Source organism: Zonotrichia leucophrys, chromosome 1 (assembly GCF_028769735.1).
Source record: "Zonotrichia leucophrys gambelii isolate GWCS_2022_RI chromosome 1, RI_Zleu_2.0, whole genome shotgun sequence".
NCBI lineage: Eukaryota > Metazoa > Chordata > Aves > Passeriformes > Passerellidae > Zonotrichia > Zonotrichia leucophrys.
The window spans coordinates 111164096-111181028 of record NC_088169.1 but is presented as its reverse complement, the minus strand read 5'-3'; the positions used below and the strand labels follow the sequence as shown (position 1 = coordinate 111181028).

The following is a 16933-nucleotide window of genomic DNA, read 5'->3' as shown; positions in this document are numbered from 1 at the left end:
ACTTTTTTCACGCAATAGTTGCAGGATAATGGAGCACATTGATCCTTTTTGCTAAATGGTATGACAAAGAAAATGAGCATTTGTATAAAAATGCCATAACAGTTGAAGCTTGAATTAGGGAGTCTGTAACCTTTGCTTGTGCTTATAAATTGCCCTGCAGATGAGAATGTGACATCAAAAAAAAAGAGAAAGGCATTCAAAGCCGAGAGATGAAGAGATGCAACCCATCAAATACTGAAATGCTTTATGCATATGTGTACCCAATGTTAATCACTTCAGATCCTATAGTACAAATTGCCTCCAGCAGTTTCTAAAGTTATATCACAGGTTAAATGGACACCCACAGATAGAGATTAGTCATTTAAAAGACAAAGGTATAAAAACTGATTTCAACTGCTAAAGCTGTCTTAAAGTCAGTTTTTCATGCATTTTGAAGCTGTATCTTTTTTACCCTGTTTCTGGGTGAGGGGTTAATAGCAGGGCCAAACACTGAAACTGGCAGCATATAAAGCTTTTTCCTAGCAAATACCTTAGAGAAAATTGGGGCAAAAAGGTGTTATTCTTTCAGATCAAATAAATTCAGTTGTCTCTTTTAACAGCTGTGCATCAGTACGTCATTAAAAAGATCTGAATTTTAATCACTTATGCTCTCTCAAACACTAGAATAGTAGTATGTCACCCTCAGATGTGGAATTAGTACAAAATGACATGAGAGATGTCCTGTACCCCCAGCTCACGAGGAATCTCAGTGCTGAGGAGTCAGATTCTGCATGCAGTGGGTGCCTCCTGCCTGACTGAATTCTGTCAGCCTGGATGAAAAAAAAGGCAATTTGGAGCTCTCAGGGAACGAAGGAGGAGGAAGCATACAAAGAAACTTGCTTATTTGCAGGTTTCACTGAGGGCAGTGACAGCTGTAGAGTCCAAAACTTCTGGGAGTAATAATAATAATAATAATAATAATAATAATAATAATAATAATAATAATATCCAAAACAAAGGCTTGATTAATCTCCTCTTAAAAAAGCAGACTTTTAGCTAAGTCAGAAATCCTGTTTTAGATATTGTATTAACTTTTCGCAATAGCTTGGAGCTGATAACCTTTTTCTCTCCTTTAACATTCCAGGTGCTTCAGTCTCCACAATCAAAAAGAAGAAACTCACAGCTATTTATGAGAGGCTTGGTGGAAATCTGAACTTTGCAGAAATTCCACCAAAGAGAGAAGGTGTGAATGGTAACTGTGAAGAGGCTGAGGTACCAAGAGCAGTTTACTTATAGTACCTTAAAGCAACCTGTACCTTTCCAAGTGTTCAGAAAGTAATAATCCTTGGAGTTACTAATGCTCTGAGCACTGCTGCTGACCAATCACTTAACCCCTTGAAGTCCTATAGCTGAGAAAAAAATGACTCCTAATTCTATATTCCTGTTTCATGCAACACTGCAAGAAGTGAAGCGTGCAGCATCAGCAGTTTGTATGATCATAAACAAAAATAATTTTTTCAGCCCCTAAGCAAAGTACTTGTCTCTTGGGTCAACAGATCTTAGAATTTAGCAGACCAAATGAACCAGCAAATGCATGTTTTATCCCATTTTAATGCTAACAAGATAAATGATGGATGAACACAAGTTTTTAGAAGATTAATTTAAATACAGATGTAATCACAGCAGGCAGCAGTTCAGAGCAGAAACTGTGCCAAGTCCATGTGAGGTCCTGCCTCTCTTCTTTGACTACTGGGAGTCATTTCCAAGGCAAGGTCCCTAAAATATGTGCCAAATAGCAAATATTTTAAATCCCTCCTTCCTTTTTCCTTTCCCCTGCATTGTCTGTAGTCCTCTGTGGCTCAAAACCTCAACTCTCAAGTCCTGCACTTGGACAGTATCAGGTGTTTGCCTGTGAGGGTGAATATGCTCATGCATGTATGGGTAGGCAGATTAATGTGTGACTGACTTCTCAGAAAGGAAAGAAACAAGATCAATAAAGAGCAACAGGGTCTACCCTGAGCTAAGTTTTTCCCAAGTCAGACTTGGAAGTTTAGCCCATATTTTACAGCAAAGTTCAGGTCAGTAATTTTTATCAACTATGCAACTGATGCTCTCATTTTCTCTTGTTTGATGAGAGTAAGACACTCTTTTCTCCATGTATACATTGATATTTTTTTTAAACTAACCTCTCAATTTTAATTTTCCTCAGTTAATATCTGCTGGATTAATAGTCCAAAAAGAAGAACAGTTTATAGTAGCAAGCATAAGCATCTATGGAATTATAATACTAACAAAGACATTTCATTTCCTAAAGTTGGTTTTCATAATGTGCAGAAAGCCTGGGGTTGCCCAGTCTCATAAAGCATCCAACCAACACAGGGACTGTATAAAATGAATATCCTCTCAAAAAAAAGCCCTCTGGATTATGAAGCTGTACAAATTGTGTGACCTGTACAAATGAGAGCATGCTTCTATCTCTGAAAAGGCAACCAAATAATTAAAGGGCTAAGAAACACTACTTGGTTCAGATGATCTCTTGGCAGAATCCACAAGTTGAAACAGGATGAAAACAGAAGACAGTTCACTTGTTAACATCATAAACTAAAGACATTCAAAGCCTAGTCGGAATCTCAGCCGTGAATGCCAGCATATAAAACCTGTCAGCCTACAGGACTTCATGTGTGTAGCATACACACATCTTTGCTGTGGCAAAAATTAAAGGAAAAGCAAACTCAAGAGGATGCTGCCGCAGGAAATCTCATCTATGTTCAGGTTGGTAAAGCAAGTAAACATACTCACAAGGCTAGTATGAGCTAGGAACGTTTTCCTTCTTCAGTCCAACTTTAGGAAAAAGCACAACAGTCCTCCTCTGTTCTGAACCCCAATATTTCAAGTTCTCCGGCAGTACAAGATCAGATAATTAACAAAAACCAAAGGATGACGAAATGAAGCCAGATAAATAACAAATATCTACATACATAAGCACACAGCAAGCAAGATAATGAAAAGTTAGCTAGATTTACCGTTTTAATTATCCAAGTAGGTGGTTTGTTTGGGTTTGGATTTTTTTTTGGGGGGGTGGGAAACATCGGGCGCTGTTTTCACGAGGATTCCTCCATACGCATCGGGAGCGCGGAGAGCGAAGCCTTTCCCTCCGCAGCCGGCGCTGCCCCCGCCAAAACTGAAACGAGAGAAGGCGGGGAGGGGCGGGGAAGCGGCGGCCGGCGGGGAAAGCTCCGGCGCCGCCCCGAGCGCTCCGTGCCCGGCGCTGCGGCCGCGGCGGCTCCGCGCTGATCGCAATCGCGGGAGCCGCGGGGCCGAGCCCGCGGGATGCCCGGAGGGATGATGCCCGGCGTGATACCCTGTGTGATGTCCGGTGTGATGTCTGGTGTGATGCCCGGCGTGCTCCGCCCGCGGCTCCCGGGATGCGCCCCCCTGCATCCCCGGTGCGATGCTGACCGCGGACCCCGCGCTTGTGCCGCCTCCGCGGCTCCAGGGCTGGGAGGGGCCACATGGAGTGGGGGCGCCCTGGTTTATCCTAAATTGGGTGGAAAGGGTGCTGCCTGGAGCAGGGATGAAGGGGAGGTCTGCTTCAAGCAGCCGGCTTGTGTGGGATTTGGGATCTTCGCAAGTGCGGGTTCGTGGGTGAGGCTGTTCATCCGCTCCGGGATGTTACGGCCACGCTGTGAGGAAGGGGTGCCAGGGTGCGTGTGAAGTGGTGCAGAGGTGGACGAGCGTGTGCTCAGCGCTTCTGCAGAGAAACAGCGCAGCTGTCAGAGCTGTGTGCTTGGCCCAGCAGGACCTGGAGTGGGTGATGGCTTGCCGGGGAGCGCAGACACGCCTGGCAGCTGTGACCTGAGCCCCAGCCCTTCAGCACCACCGGCGCTCGCACACCCACTCGGTGCCTTCTGTCCCCTCTGCTTCCAGAGCTGGGACTGAGACTCAGCTCCTCTCAGTGGCTGTTTCCAGCCCAGCATCGGGGAGGGCTGAGTGCCGCACACACACAACCTGTTAGCAGGCACTGCTTTGAGCTCCCCTTTGCATGCTGCTCACAGTTCCCTTCCATGGTGCACATTTTACCCTGGTACCAAGTAATCCAGAGTGCCGCTCAGTGCCCTTTCCTTTAGCTCAGGATTTTTATTGTTTGCTTGGACCTCTATTTATATGTTTTTCTTTCTGAAGCAAACCCAAAATGAGTTTCAGTGAAACCAGCCCCTACATCCCATTGCAAATATTTATTCCACAAAAGCTTGAAAGAGTTGAAAGTACTAGAAGGTAATATCTAATGTTGTTTATTAAGAAATGCAAAGCCTTTAAAGACAGAAGTTCTAAAAACTACCTGCATCACACAGCTATGTTGTAACTTCTTCAGTCTAATTAAATGCAGTTTCCCCGGGTCATTTGGTGCCTGCCAGGTGCTGAACTTGCTGCTTAGGACCTGTCTTCTGCAGGCTTTTAAAGTTCCAGTTTTGTATGACCTGAACACCTTTTTTCCTTTTGAAGGTTTTGGCACTAGTGGCTACAATCTCCTCTCTCAGCTGCATGCATCACTGGCTACTGTTTGAATTAATGTATTATACCACAAGTGGCCTTAGAAATGGCAGAAATAATAGCAAAACATTCCTGCTCTGTCCATTGGTCCTGACCAGTAAGAGTCAACTGTTTATGATTAATCTCTGCACTGTAGTCTGCATCTGGTGTTAGATTGATGCCATTACACTCAGTCCAGCAAGAATGTGAAAGTGCCTCTCTGGAACTGACAATTTAGTGTATTATTTTTTTGCTCTGTCTGTAAACCTTTAAAATACATTTCTCCTAGGGAAAACTGCCTGATGACATTGATGGTGGCAGAAACTCTCTAGTAATTCCCAAAACAGTATGCAAGGGCATTGGATGTCGCAGTGAGAGCAAGTAGTCTCTCCATCTCCTTCAAATATCTCCTTAGGACCTCTTGCTTCCTGTGGTGTTTGCTGAGAGTTTGCTCATTGTTATTTTGTGTGCTGTTTTGGTTTCAAACTGTGGCTCATCCTCAGATTGTGTCCTGCTCAATGTAGTGACATCTTGTTCAGCTGCTGTGCCTCACAGAAATAGATTTGATGGTAGCAAGAGGCTTTTCTGTTCTGATCATATCAGGTAGCAATTTAAAGCTTGTTTTTCAGAGCCTTTTTTTTGTCATTGTCTTTTACACACACAGGAATGGTCATGCTGGGGCAGGCAGAAATTCTTTGTGAGTCTGTTGTTTTCTCCCTGAGGAGGGCTGCCAGTGGGTGCTTAGGAAAAGAGTACAAGACCTGGGCAAATACAGGGAGATCCTTGTCCTGGAACACCCTCTCATCTGGCTAAAGCTTAGGCAATGCAGGTTTTAAATACTTCCTATGCCTTTGTATCTAACCACCTTGAAGGATCTTTTCTTAAAGAGTGTCTACAGGTGGTTTTTGAACACATTTCTGCTTTTGGTATCTGCTCCATCACTCCAGCAAGGCATTCTACAGCACACATAGACATGGTGCTTATGGAAAAGTATTTCTTGATTATTTTAAACTTCTTTCCAAAAACTGTGTCAAACTGAAAGTCAAGAAGTGGTGGGAAAGGTTTACTTAGCTTAAGTGATATTTGGGTTAGTTTAGATAAAGTTATTTAATCCCCTGCATGAATTAAAAAGAAAAATATGGAAATGGATAATTGAACTGGAAATGGCTGCATTCAGGGTTTATTTAGGAAAGAATGTCCACACATCCTATGTACTTAAATCTCAATTTTTTGAGACAGTCTTTTTGCCCTGAATTTGCATGACATCTTCTGCATTAAAGTCTTTATCCTGGACTCAGGCTCTAAGACACAATGACACTAAAGTGGTAATAGTGGGTTGTTTGAATGGTAAATAAAAAGAAAATTTAAAAATTATATGGTGGCTGGTGTGTAAAGCTGGTATTGGAGAAGAGCAGGGCAGGAAACCCTCAGTTTAACACCTTGATTGAAATTCCAGTATCCAGCTGTAAAGTCCAGGTTGCTTTCTTCTTTCTCAAACTCTGCCTCACATGGTTATGTAGTGAAAGAAGGACTAGAGCTTCTTTTTAAGCCACCATCATTTGTAAACTCTCCTCCCTTCTTGACTGTGTAGACTTGATACATCTGAAACTTTCAGGGGTTTCCATCACATTTAAATTCCCCTTGTGCAACAAATCAGGTGGATAATTTGTATTTCCTGTATGGCATCCCTTTGCAGGCTCTTTTCCTTCCTGGGATGTTTCTTTCCAAGAATGTTAAGAAGCTTTAGTTGTCTGCTGCTTCTTCATCCTTTCGCATTCACTGATGTGGATCAGGTTGCTGAAGTTTGCTTGCAGACACCTTTCCGCTCTTCTTGGGTTGTAACTGCAGCTCTGGAAGTTAATCAGATTGGGATGCTGGAGTTGTTTCCCTTCTGTCCTTCCTCCTTACCTCTCATATTACCTCCTTACCTCTGCTGATACCAACTGTGACAGAGGGACAAAGGAAAGTTTTAGCGAGGTTTTTACAGTTGTGACACCACTATGCACTCCATCAGATCTCCCCTCGAAGCATTTGCTTTCTGGGGAGTGGAGAAGAGGCCCTGAACACATTTGTGTGGATATAACCAAAGACACCAAACAGAAGATAAAACAGCTTGAACTGATGTAAGAAATTAATGTGGCAGATACTGCTGTCAGAAAAATTTCCTCCCACTGGGTTTATGAAAGGCAAATATAAAAGTGGCTGTTTAGTCTCTGGGGCCACACTGTCTTGTGCAAGAAGCTCCTCCTTGGCAGTGGCAATTATTAGGGCCATAACTCAGCACTGCAGGGGATGCACATCCTTTTTTGATTTTTACTGCTGTGCTCTTAGAAGAGATCTAGCTGACCATTTCCCCCTGCTTTTAAATCCCTCTATACTTTTGCTTTCCTGTTGGAGCATATCTGTCTGTTGTGCATATCTTCACTAGCTCGTATTGGGGTGAAGGGGGACTGAATCAGTGTGACACAGAGATTTGGGGCAGCCTCAGCCCTAGGACAAAATCCCCTCAGAGCAGTGTGAGGGGTCTCAATGGCTTCATGGACAAGAAAGATGAAAAGGAGCTGGCGGAACAGTGTTTTGCATCAGAGCCATCTTTTGTAGCTGTTGCTGAGTCCCAGGATCCCTCACAGTTCTTGCCTTTTCTGCTTTACGATAAATATCTACACATTTGGGATAAACTGTGCCATGCAGATGCCAAGTTAGCTTCATTTGGATGACAGGGGTTATGATATTATTTACAGTATGATGTCTAGAGAGGTGAGAGTTGACTCTGCACTGCCATCATGTGCTGTGGTGTGCCCTTAACGAGGGTCAGAGGAGCAGGTCAGGAGCACAGGGACAAACCATCTGCAGTTTGCAAAACCAGGTGCTCAGCATCTCTCAAAGTCAGACCATTTGTTTGCATCCTTTAATTAAAACACTCTTAGTTCACTTAAAGGCCGATTATGAAGCGAGAATGAAGATTGCTGCTTCGGAAAACAGATGATCATTTCTGCTTAATGAAATGTGTGTGTGGCTCACTGCTATCCATCTAAGGAGGGGAAAACGTGAAGATATTTGTTCCCTGTAAATAACATTTACACTCCATGTATTCATACCTGCTCTCATCACAGGGGCCAAGGCATGAAGCTCAAGGGGGCTCTCCAGCACATTTAGCTATGGGGCAGGGCATGGTGTGTTGCTCTTCTTGAAAGAAAACTGGAGAAGCTAAGGCTGCCTCTTGGAATAAAAAAAAGGAAATGCCACACCTATTATGTCAGATGGTGGGAGAGGAGATGCCTAGCACCTGGGGACTGAAAAAGAAGACTGGAATTCTAAAAAGCCTGAATGTTGCCTCACAATGGACAGAGAAAGCAGAATGCAGTGAGAAATCACTCAGAAGAAAAGCACGGGTCTTATTGTCACCAGAAAAATTCATTTGAGTTTTCAGAATGTGGGAACTGGATTTGACACACAGCTGAGAGGGAGGACAAGGATGCTTATATCCTAATTTATTATGTCAGCAAGGAGTTTATTACCTCTTTCTTAGATTTAGTATCTTCCATTCCAGTTGTCGACTGGGACTTCAGTGGCTTTCTTCATGCCAGCATATACCAGAGTGTATATTCATGTACAGAACTACAGAAGCTGCCAAAATCCCTGTACTTTCCTCAGTCTTTCAAAAGTGAGGATGTTGTCCATATTTCATATATTTCTAAAGTTCATATTCTATGAAAAACAATTATTTATCCAAAGTGATAACTGCTTAAGAGGTAGGTGGATATGACAGCCCTGAGTTGACATGGTGGCGTTTGGTCAAAGGTTGGACTCAATGACCTTAGAGGTCTTTTCTATCCTTAATGATTCTATGATTTTATGAAATCTATTTTTAATTATAACAAAGAACATAGAAGAACTCTAGATGACAGGCACTTGAAACCTTGATCATTTTCACTGCTCCATTACTGGCTAACTACATTTAACAGATGACTTATTTAGACAGATTGCTGTCTCTGGGAATGCATGTTTTTTGTCTTCTGAAAATTGTGTTTTCCACTTGGCTGGGTGCTGCTGTTCTGTCAGCTGCTGTGATCATGTTTGCACACATGCACACACACACAAACACACTGAGCCTGGTATCAGGGCAACATCCCACTGGAAAAGGAGGAGTTTGACCAGCAGCACGGAGAATTGCTAATTACAGAGAAAAAAGGTGTACAATATCCTGATAGCTATGGTAATAGTGCCCTTACAGCTCATCATTAAGTCCATTAAAATTCTATGATTTGATGAAGAGGTAAAAAACCCCTAACAAATTCTGATGCTACAACACTCCTTCCCTTTGGGTAGTTTAGAGGCATTTTGTTCAGACTCCTGTTGAGAAAACCCAGAACTTCATTCCCTCCAATGAGTTACCAGAATAATTTTGATAAGAAGCACTCTGTTCTCTGCCCCAGGGTGCTGACCAGTTACTAGGCTGATTTTGTTCTGATTCAGATTTGTTGAAGATTTACTGAAGTCTGTGGGGCTCAGTCACTTTCACTGAGAACGAGAATCTTTGTCATATTCAAGAGTTTTAAAAGTAATAAAAACTTGCTGAAGGGAATAACTGCCTCCACCTGATGTAAAAAAAGCAGGTCTAACAATGCAAATGTTAAGAGTACTTAGATCTGTTTTTTTCAGTAAAGAAAAAGTCATCCATATCAGTCATCAGGAATGACAAAGGAGGTTTCTACATAACCTTATTCAAAATGAACTTAGGATCTCTGCTGGAGAAGAATCAGAAAAAGACAGCCAAACAGCAGAGGAGTAATAAAGCAAGTCTTCCAAGGTTAATGGTTAAATGGTGTACATGCATTTATTTCAGTGCTGTCAAGTCTACCATCCCTTGCTCTAAGCTTTTTTTTTTACACTTTTCATGGACATTTGTCATGATTTTGACTGAATGACACCAACATGACTTTTTGCAGGAAATACAAATTATCCACCTGATTTATTGCACAAGGGCAATTTAAATGTGATGGAAACCCCCAAAAGCTAGATCAGTATTTGCCACTGTTTGCTTCAACCAAGTGCTGACTGCCACAAAGACTGTGGGACTTCTTATTTTAAAAAAATCTTCTCCCCTTCCCTTACCCTTCTTCATTCATTATATGGGGTTTGCATGACCAGGTTTTGCTGGTGGGGGTCTGCAGAGGTAGGATCTGTGTGAAGCTGCCAGAAACTGCCTCTGTGTCCAACAGAACTCATGCCAGACTCACTGATGGCCAAGGCCAAGCCCTTCAAAGATGGTGGAACAGCCTCTGGGATTTGAGTAGGAGGAGGAGAAAAACCTGCACAACAAGCTGTGGCTGGAGAGAGAGGTGAGAGGGGAAGAAACAGTTCTGCAGACACCCAGGTCAGTGGAAAACGAGGGCCCCTGAGGTTTCCCTCCAGCCCATGGAGGATCCCAGAGTGGAGCCTGATATTTAAATGTGACTTTGTTAGTGGATACCTGAAATAAGGCTGTGGGGAACTGAGCACAGCCACCACTCCCTCTACCCCTGGGCTGCTGGTGGGGAGGAGGGAGAGAAAATTGTGAGTGAAGTTGAGCCTGAGAAAAAGGACTTTGGTGGGTAATAAAGCCATTTCCCCAAGTCAAATCTGTTTTGCTGGTGAGTGATCTCTCCCTTTTCTTGTATTGACCTCTCTCTGTTTTCCAGCTGAGAAGGGGAATGATAGATCATCTTCCAATGGCACCTGGTGTCAGCCCACCACACCTAGAAAGATATTAAAAAAATTCCACCCAGTTTGGCACTAAATAGCTTCTACTGATTCTCTTAAAGAGAAGATATATATATTATATATGTGTGTGTATCTCTGTGTGTATTTAAATGTATATAATGAACATGGGGGCACCATCCTTGTGTATGGTTGGTTGTGATTGACTAAAAAATAAATAGCTCACACAGAGAGAAAACATTTAATATAAGTTTAAATTATTAGATTTGCTCAGATATCTCTGAGTCTTTTTGTTTTCTGCTGCTTTGATTAATATTTTGAAAATTGCATTGAAAAATAAATAGCCTAGGGACTTATTTATTGCAAAGGCTTTGAATTTTCCATTATTAAGCAGCTTGACTGTGTTGCTCTTAAACAGACTGGGCTCAGGTGAGAAAATGGAAGAATAGATGAGACAAATATTCTAATGACTTCTAAATAAATGCATCTTTCCATGACAGTGTTTGCTTTTAAAGATCCCACTCTCTGAAATATCTTCTTGCATCATTAGTGAATAGTGTATAGCTGGCTGATTGTTCATCTTCTTTTATGTAAAAGCTTGGTGCATTTGCTTTGAGTGAAGACTATGGAATTAATGTGTTGAGACCTTAAAAGTCTCTGTTTTCTAAAAGAGAGAAAACAGAGACTTTTTTCTTTGCCACCAAACTACATCTCTTGAGATCTGTAAGATCAGGGTTTTTTCTCCCTCAGTTTCTTGGCTTGTAAAAATGTAAATCATATTTTAGGACCCTCTGCCACTCATCTATCTATATGTTTTCCTCCATCTCTGAAAAGCATATTATTTTGAAGTTCAGATGAGTTTCTTTAAAAAGTCCTGCTGGAAGAATATAGGTAAAGCTTTGTGGTGTTATTTTTTACCTCCCCTCTTTTTCTTTTCTGAGATGCTGGGCTCTCTCTGTCACCATGGAGCTTTGAACATTTTCCATTCATACATTTCCTGGGAGAATCCACTTTCTACATATGTTTTCTATCCTTTCATTTGTGTTTTTCTGTCTCTTCTACCTTGCATGCCTGCAAAGCTGTTAGACCTTCACCTGCTCCCTCACAGAGAAAGATGCCTTCTGAGCATGTTCTTTCCTCTGATTCCTGTGTTGTGCATGCTTTTTGCTTTTTCAGTCTTTAATCTGATCCTCCACCTCTAACAAAACCTTTGGTCTTAACATTTAGTAGGGACAATCTTTAATATTGTTTTCATATCCTTAGGGTAGGTCTTGCTTCTTACTCCTGCTTTGTTTTAGAATAGCCTAGAATCTTTATGAGGACTAGTAAAGTATCATTAAGACATCTGTCACATCCATAATCTTGAGATTTATTTGATATAGGAGTGACCAGTGTCACATTAGTTTGCTCCTGACATCATCTGTGTGGAGCTCAGCTACTGCTTTCCTTGAACTTTAATCCTTCTTGGTTTGCATTATGAAAACTGCCTTTGCAAGGAAAAAAGAAGTCTAACATGAAAACTGAGATTCTTCTTATGTGTTTTTCCTGAACTTTTATGCACACTCACACACATGTGTGTGTATATATATATATGTGTGTGTGTGTGTATATGTATATAATGAACATGGGGACATAATTCACCAGTCTTTTGGAAGGTGTTTATGAGGGAAAGCACTTGAAGTTAATAATAAAACACATTTAAAACTATAAACACATTACTTTGAGTTGACAAATGTAAGTGTTGATCTGCTTTGCAGGCTAGGTGGAGCTTGAGATTGGATCCAGCTGACTTTGATTGCCATTGGATCCAGCTGACTTTGTTATCAGATCCAGGTGGGAAACAGGTGATTTCTATAAAATAGCAGAAAGGAGGAGCTGGGTTTTCTTGTTTGGAGGAGACGTGGTGGGGTCTGAACTGCTTTCAGCCTGCCTGGGCTGGGTGGCCTCTCTGCTTCAGCAGTATGAAGGTATCCTGAAAATATATATACACACCTTAGTGGCAACTCTAGTAGCTCTGGGTAAGTTTTCAGCTTGTTTTGGTGCTCTGCAACAGAAAGTGTAGTTATTGGAAGAGAAGAAGATGGGAGTTTGGAGTTGGCACCTGAATTGGCAGCGTTCAGGCTGTGGACAAAGGATGAGACCTGGTGGATGCGGGGGAACAGGTGAGTGCTGCTGACTCCACAGAGTGTCTCTAATGGATCTCAGCAAAGTCCAGGTAAGGACATTTATGGCTGATACATTTCCATTTTGCTCAGGTTAAGTGCAGATAGCACCTGGTTCCTATATCTGGAGGGCATCACCTGCAGGGGTGGGCTCCAGCCTCACTGAGTGCTGCCCCAGAGGCCTCTTGGGTGAACAGTCTTGTCTTTGCTGCTCATTTCCATGGTGCTGTTGCCTGACTTTTGAGGTTGTTTTAAGAAACAAAGCTTTGCTGCATGTTATGACCCTTGTATTTGAAGGGGAGGAAGTATCTGGTGTCCAAGACCTTGCTGTTGCTGGCTGTTGTGGCCCTGAATGGAAATATTTGTGCCAATAACTGAGGGGTGAGCAGTCCTATTATTCTTAAGCTTTAGCTGAGCATGCTTTGGAGAACATAAAATTATATCTTGCTATTAACCTTGGGATAAACATTTGGAATTAAGGCAGTCAAATGCTTTGATGCTCTGAAAAGACTTATCCCCTTTTTAACTCTTAGTGTATGCATTTTGTTCTCTTGTTATAATGTGCTACTATAAGCCTAAATTAGAGCCCGTGGAGATGATGGAAATAGGAATTAATTGGACTTTATATGTTTTTTTTAATGAAATAGTGAAATAATATGTAATGGGCTTTGGTGTGGCATGATGGAGGTTGGGCAAGAGTATTTGGTTCCTTTTCTCTGTAGTTGTTTGTAATTAATGACATCTTACAGAAAGGTTTTGAATACTGCTGGAAATGCAAACCCTGCAGCACTAGCTTTTTCTCACACGTATTTTCCTAAGCAAAACTGCCCCTTTGTGATAACTCTTTTTAATATAAGCATGGAAAGAAACAAAAGATTCAGCAGAATAGCACCTGTGGTATTACTGAGAAATTGTTCCTGAAAGGATGCTGTACTCTAATGAAATATTTTTAGTATCTTTCTGACTCTTCCTGCTCTCCCACTGTTTAAAGCTGACTTTCCTTTATGCTTTCTTGGAGAACTTGTATATAGTGACCTTTAGAATGTGCTGCTTATTGATGATGATCCAACATGTATTTAAGACCTTTTATTTTGCTGAATACTGAGCTGAAATGCTATAAGTTTTGCAGAGAAGACCACAAAACATGTTGTGCATTCATTATTTGATGTAAAACTTAGCCAGTAGAAAACTGTTGGATGACCACTTCCTAGCTGAAAAAGTGGTGAATGAATTCCTTTGTTTCTATCTATGGCTTTTTCTTTCCCTATTTAAGTGTCTTCATCTGAACCCATGGGTTTTCTCGCTTTTAGCTTTCTGATTCTCTTCCCCATCCCACAGTGGGGGAGTGAGTGAGTGAGTGTGGGGCTGGGCTGAGCTTGTAAAACCACCATTCCCTTGAGAAGCACAATTAGAAACAAAGATTGGTTGGGACAGAAACCTGATTGCTTTAAGTAAAGGTCATAAGAGAACATCCAGGGAATGTTCATACTTGTAAACAAGTTTATTACTATCATGCTGCTGTTGTGGTAAACTCCTTTTCTGGAAAGGGGAGAACTGAAAAGAAGAACACAGTGTTCTCTTCTGTCTAGGTTTAACTGAGTCACCTGGTTGATGCTTTTACAGCAATAACTGCCTGATAATGATTTGTATTTTTTTTTTCTCTTCTCCTTGACTCACTTAGAATGAAAACTGCTGTGTAGGATTAAAACATGCAGAAATGATGGTGGAAGTTCTAATCTTCAAGACTGGCTTAGTTTCAGAATAGATGTAGGTGAATCGAATGCTGTGTGCAATTAATGTACTTAAAATTCAATATCTATTTCTGATGCATTAGGCAATGTTGGGGTTTCTTTTCCAAGAAGTCTGGAAATAGAAAAGCAACTTTTTAATACAACATGAGGCTGAACATAATAACTGTACCTCTATGAAACTTTTGGCAATGACTTATTTTTATAACCCAATAAAATAGAATGCATTTTTTTCAATTTGTTCTGCTTGCATTGTTGCAAAGTACTCCCACTTTTTACCCCCTCAAGAGTGAAAAACAATTCCTTGTAAATGCTTTTCACTGAAAAAACAGTTAGATATAAGTTACACCACTTGCTTTAAGCACCTGTCCAAGGATATGCACTGCTAATAGCTTTTTCCTAACAAAACTTAATCAATAAACATTAACTGGAGAATTGGAGAATGCAGGTTATTTGTTTTATTGTGTATCACTAAATAACATTTTTGAGTTTGATGATCAGCCTACCTTCTGAATTTCAATTTCTGCCAAGCCTGATTTATTATTGTTTTTCTTCCTCAAAGTGGTTCATATCAACATCAGGGTGGATTTTTCTACTGTACTGATATAGCAGTTAATAAATTTTATCAAAAGTTACAGAACTTGGTCAAATGTATGCAAATGTCTTATTTGTATGCAGCAGAATTTGCACACTCAATTTTGTAAATGTAAAACCCAAACGATGCTATTAGAGTTTTGCTCAAGGCTGCAACACTATAAAAGAAACTTAGAGTTTTTGCCAAGTTTTTTTTTTTATCCTACTATCTGTAAGTCTTGATGTAGCATGTCTACATCCATGTCTCTGTGTGCAATATTCAATATCCTGTTACACTGTGCCTTCATACCAGCATCTGTCTGTGCATAAATTGGTCAATGATTCTTGTTTTGCTCCAAATCCAGCACTGTCACTCCTCCAAGCTGAGAGTTAGGAAGTGCACTGGGAGTGTTTTGGGATTATTGTGCTGTCAGTAACTGCAGGGAAAGTGTAAAGGCTGTTTTGTGGCTGCCCTGGGTTTTTTGGGGAGCCTCTCTGCAGTGCCTGACTCTGCACAGCTCCTCCCTCCGCCACCTGTGTTCGTGAATCTTGCCTCATCCTAGTGAGTCCTTGAAGCGTTTCTTACATTAGTCTATGAAATATTTATCATTTCTGTCAGCAGACAATTTGCTTTTGTTTTTTTCCCTTCTCTGAAAGATGTGCTCCAGTCAGGACCCCTGAATCCTCCCCAGCTGGAGGGGATCTTACTGGGATTGGTGCCAGGGAGATGAGCGTCTGCTTAGCCCATGGAAAAGCAGCCCAGCTCTTCAGAGGAGCTGTTGTCTCCTAGGACTGCTGCAATAGCCAGAGATACTCACTGATTATTAATACCTGCATGAAGATTAACTCCTAATTTCTCTTTTCCTGTGGAAGAGTTGGAACTAATTTGATTTCTGAGCAGGAGCCACACAATCCCCAAGTATCTGTTCAGATGAAGCAATTCATTGTGTGGTATGACCTGGAGTAAATGTGAAATGATCAGCTGAACTTGCTTGATATGCAGAGGAAAGGGATTTTGCTTCAGAAAGGCGTAAAGATGTGGAGGTGGTATGGGTAGGAAATTATGGTTTACAGATCTTTACCCTAAAGTTCTCCTGATGTCCTTGTGCAGGGTAATAGCCAGTAATTAAATACAGCATGTGTTTGGTTTTTTTCCCCTTTCCTCTATGGTATGTATAATTTTACTTTGAGTTTAGTGACCTTGTTAATTACCTGCAAGTCTGAAGTTACTTACAGACAGCTTTAAGGCAAGGTAAATAAAGCACTAGGCATAATGCAACTTTTGGATAATAGCAATTATAGTTTTGAAGCATTACAGAAGTCTCTTGACACTGCAAGCTGTTTTTTGGGTTTTTTTTAATTGTGGAAGAGACATAATTTTTCTGTGTGGTTGCTATCTTGAGTATTTAAACTGCTTAATAGCTAGCACTGTAAATAAAAGCTGATGTCTGACTTGAAAAATACATGTATAACAAAAATGGAGCAACTTTATATGAAACTTACACCCACAGACTGGAGACATTTCTTCCATTCATTCTTTATAATTTCATGCTTCCTTTCAGGCTTATCCCTTGTGTTGCCTACTATTGTAACCTTTCATCTCACTGACCTGTGCCATGCTGGACATGACTTAATTATCTAAAATGGTCTAAAATCTAAAATTATCTAAATGGTCTTTAAGAAACATGCAACAATTATGTGGCCATAATATGATAGTAAACAGTGACAACTGCAAGATGCAGGTTAGGTTTCCATTTTTAATATCTGAAATAATATTTTGGGAATTAGTTCTTGACTTCTGATTTTTGGACTTGGAAGAGTTTTCAAGAAACAGCAAAAAAAAAATCCTTTAAACCATGTTAACAGCTGCTACATGTAATATTTCCATTTTCTAATCATTAATCTAAATGGAAATTATTGGTTTCTTTTCTTCTTCCAGTAAGAGTAAGACATTAATAAGTGAGGAATGTTCTCCTAGTTTTGTAGATAACCTGTTTAATGCAGTTATTTACCACAGAAATAGGAGGAATCATCACCTCAGATCACAGGTATCCTTCCTACAGGAGTATAAATGAGACAAAACAAATCTTTAGATGACAAGTTCAAGATCATTTCCCTTCAGAAAAAACCACCTTGGTGAAATTCCAGGCTAATTCCTGAGTAAAAAGCAGTTTGAGATATTTAAGGAGTAGAATTGTTATCAGAAGCTTTGCACAGTGAGGGGACAAGCTGTTCTGGATG

At 40.9% G+C, this 16933-nt stretch overlaps 2 protein-coding genes and 1 long non-coding RNA gene across 4 annotated transcripts in view; 2 read left to right on the top strand and 1 right to left on the bottom strand.

The window, feature by feature from the left end:
• The window catches only part of LOC135454733 (uncharacterized), a 34150-nt gene extending 31143 nt beyond the window's left edge, over nt 1–3007 (top strand). The window contains exon 3 of the long non-coding RNA XR_010442188.1: nt 1124–3007. This is a non-coding gene — a long non-coding RNA (uncharacterized LOC135454733). The remainder of the gene's footprint in view (nt 1–1123) is intronic.
• The window catches only part of HTR1F (5-hydroxytryptamine receptor 1F), a 106205-nt gene extending 103035 nt beyond the window's left edge, over nt 1–3170 (bottom strand). The window contains exon 1 of the mRNA XM_064727079.1: nt 3003–3170. The gene's annotated coding sequence lies outside the window, so the exon portion shown is untranslated. The remainder of the gene's footprint in view (nt 1–3002) is intronic.
• Nucleotides 3171–12089: 8919 nt separating this feature from the next.
• POU1F1 (POU class 1 homeobox 1) overlaps nt 12090–16933 on the top strand; it is a 134844-nt gene continuing 130000 nt past the window's right edge. The window contains exons 1-2 of one of the 2 annotated variants that reach the window (XM_064703578.1): nt 12115–12176; nt 12263–12371. The gene's annotated coding sequence lies outside the window, so the exon portion shown is untranslated. Of the gene's footprint in view, nt 12228–12262; nt 12372–16933 lie in introns of both variants that reach the window. The other variant, XM_064703591.1, reaches the window with a different exon arrangement.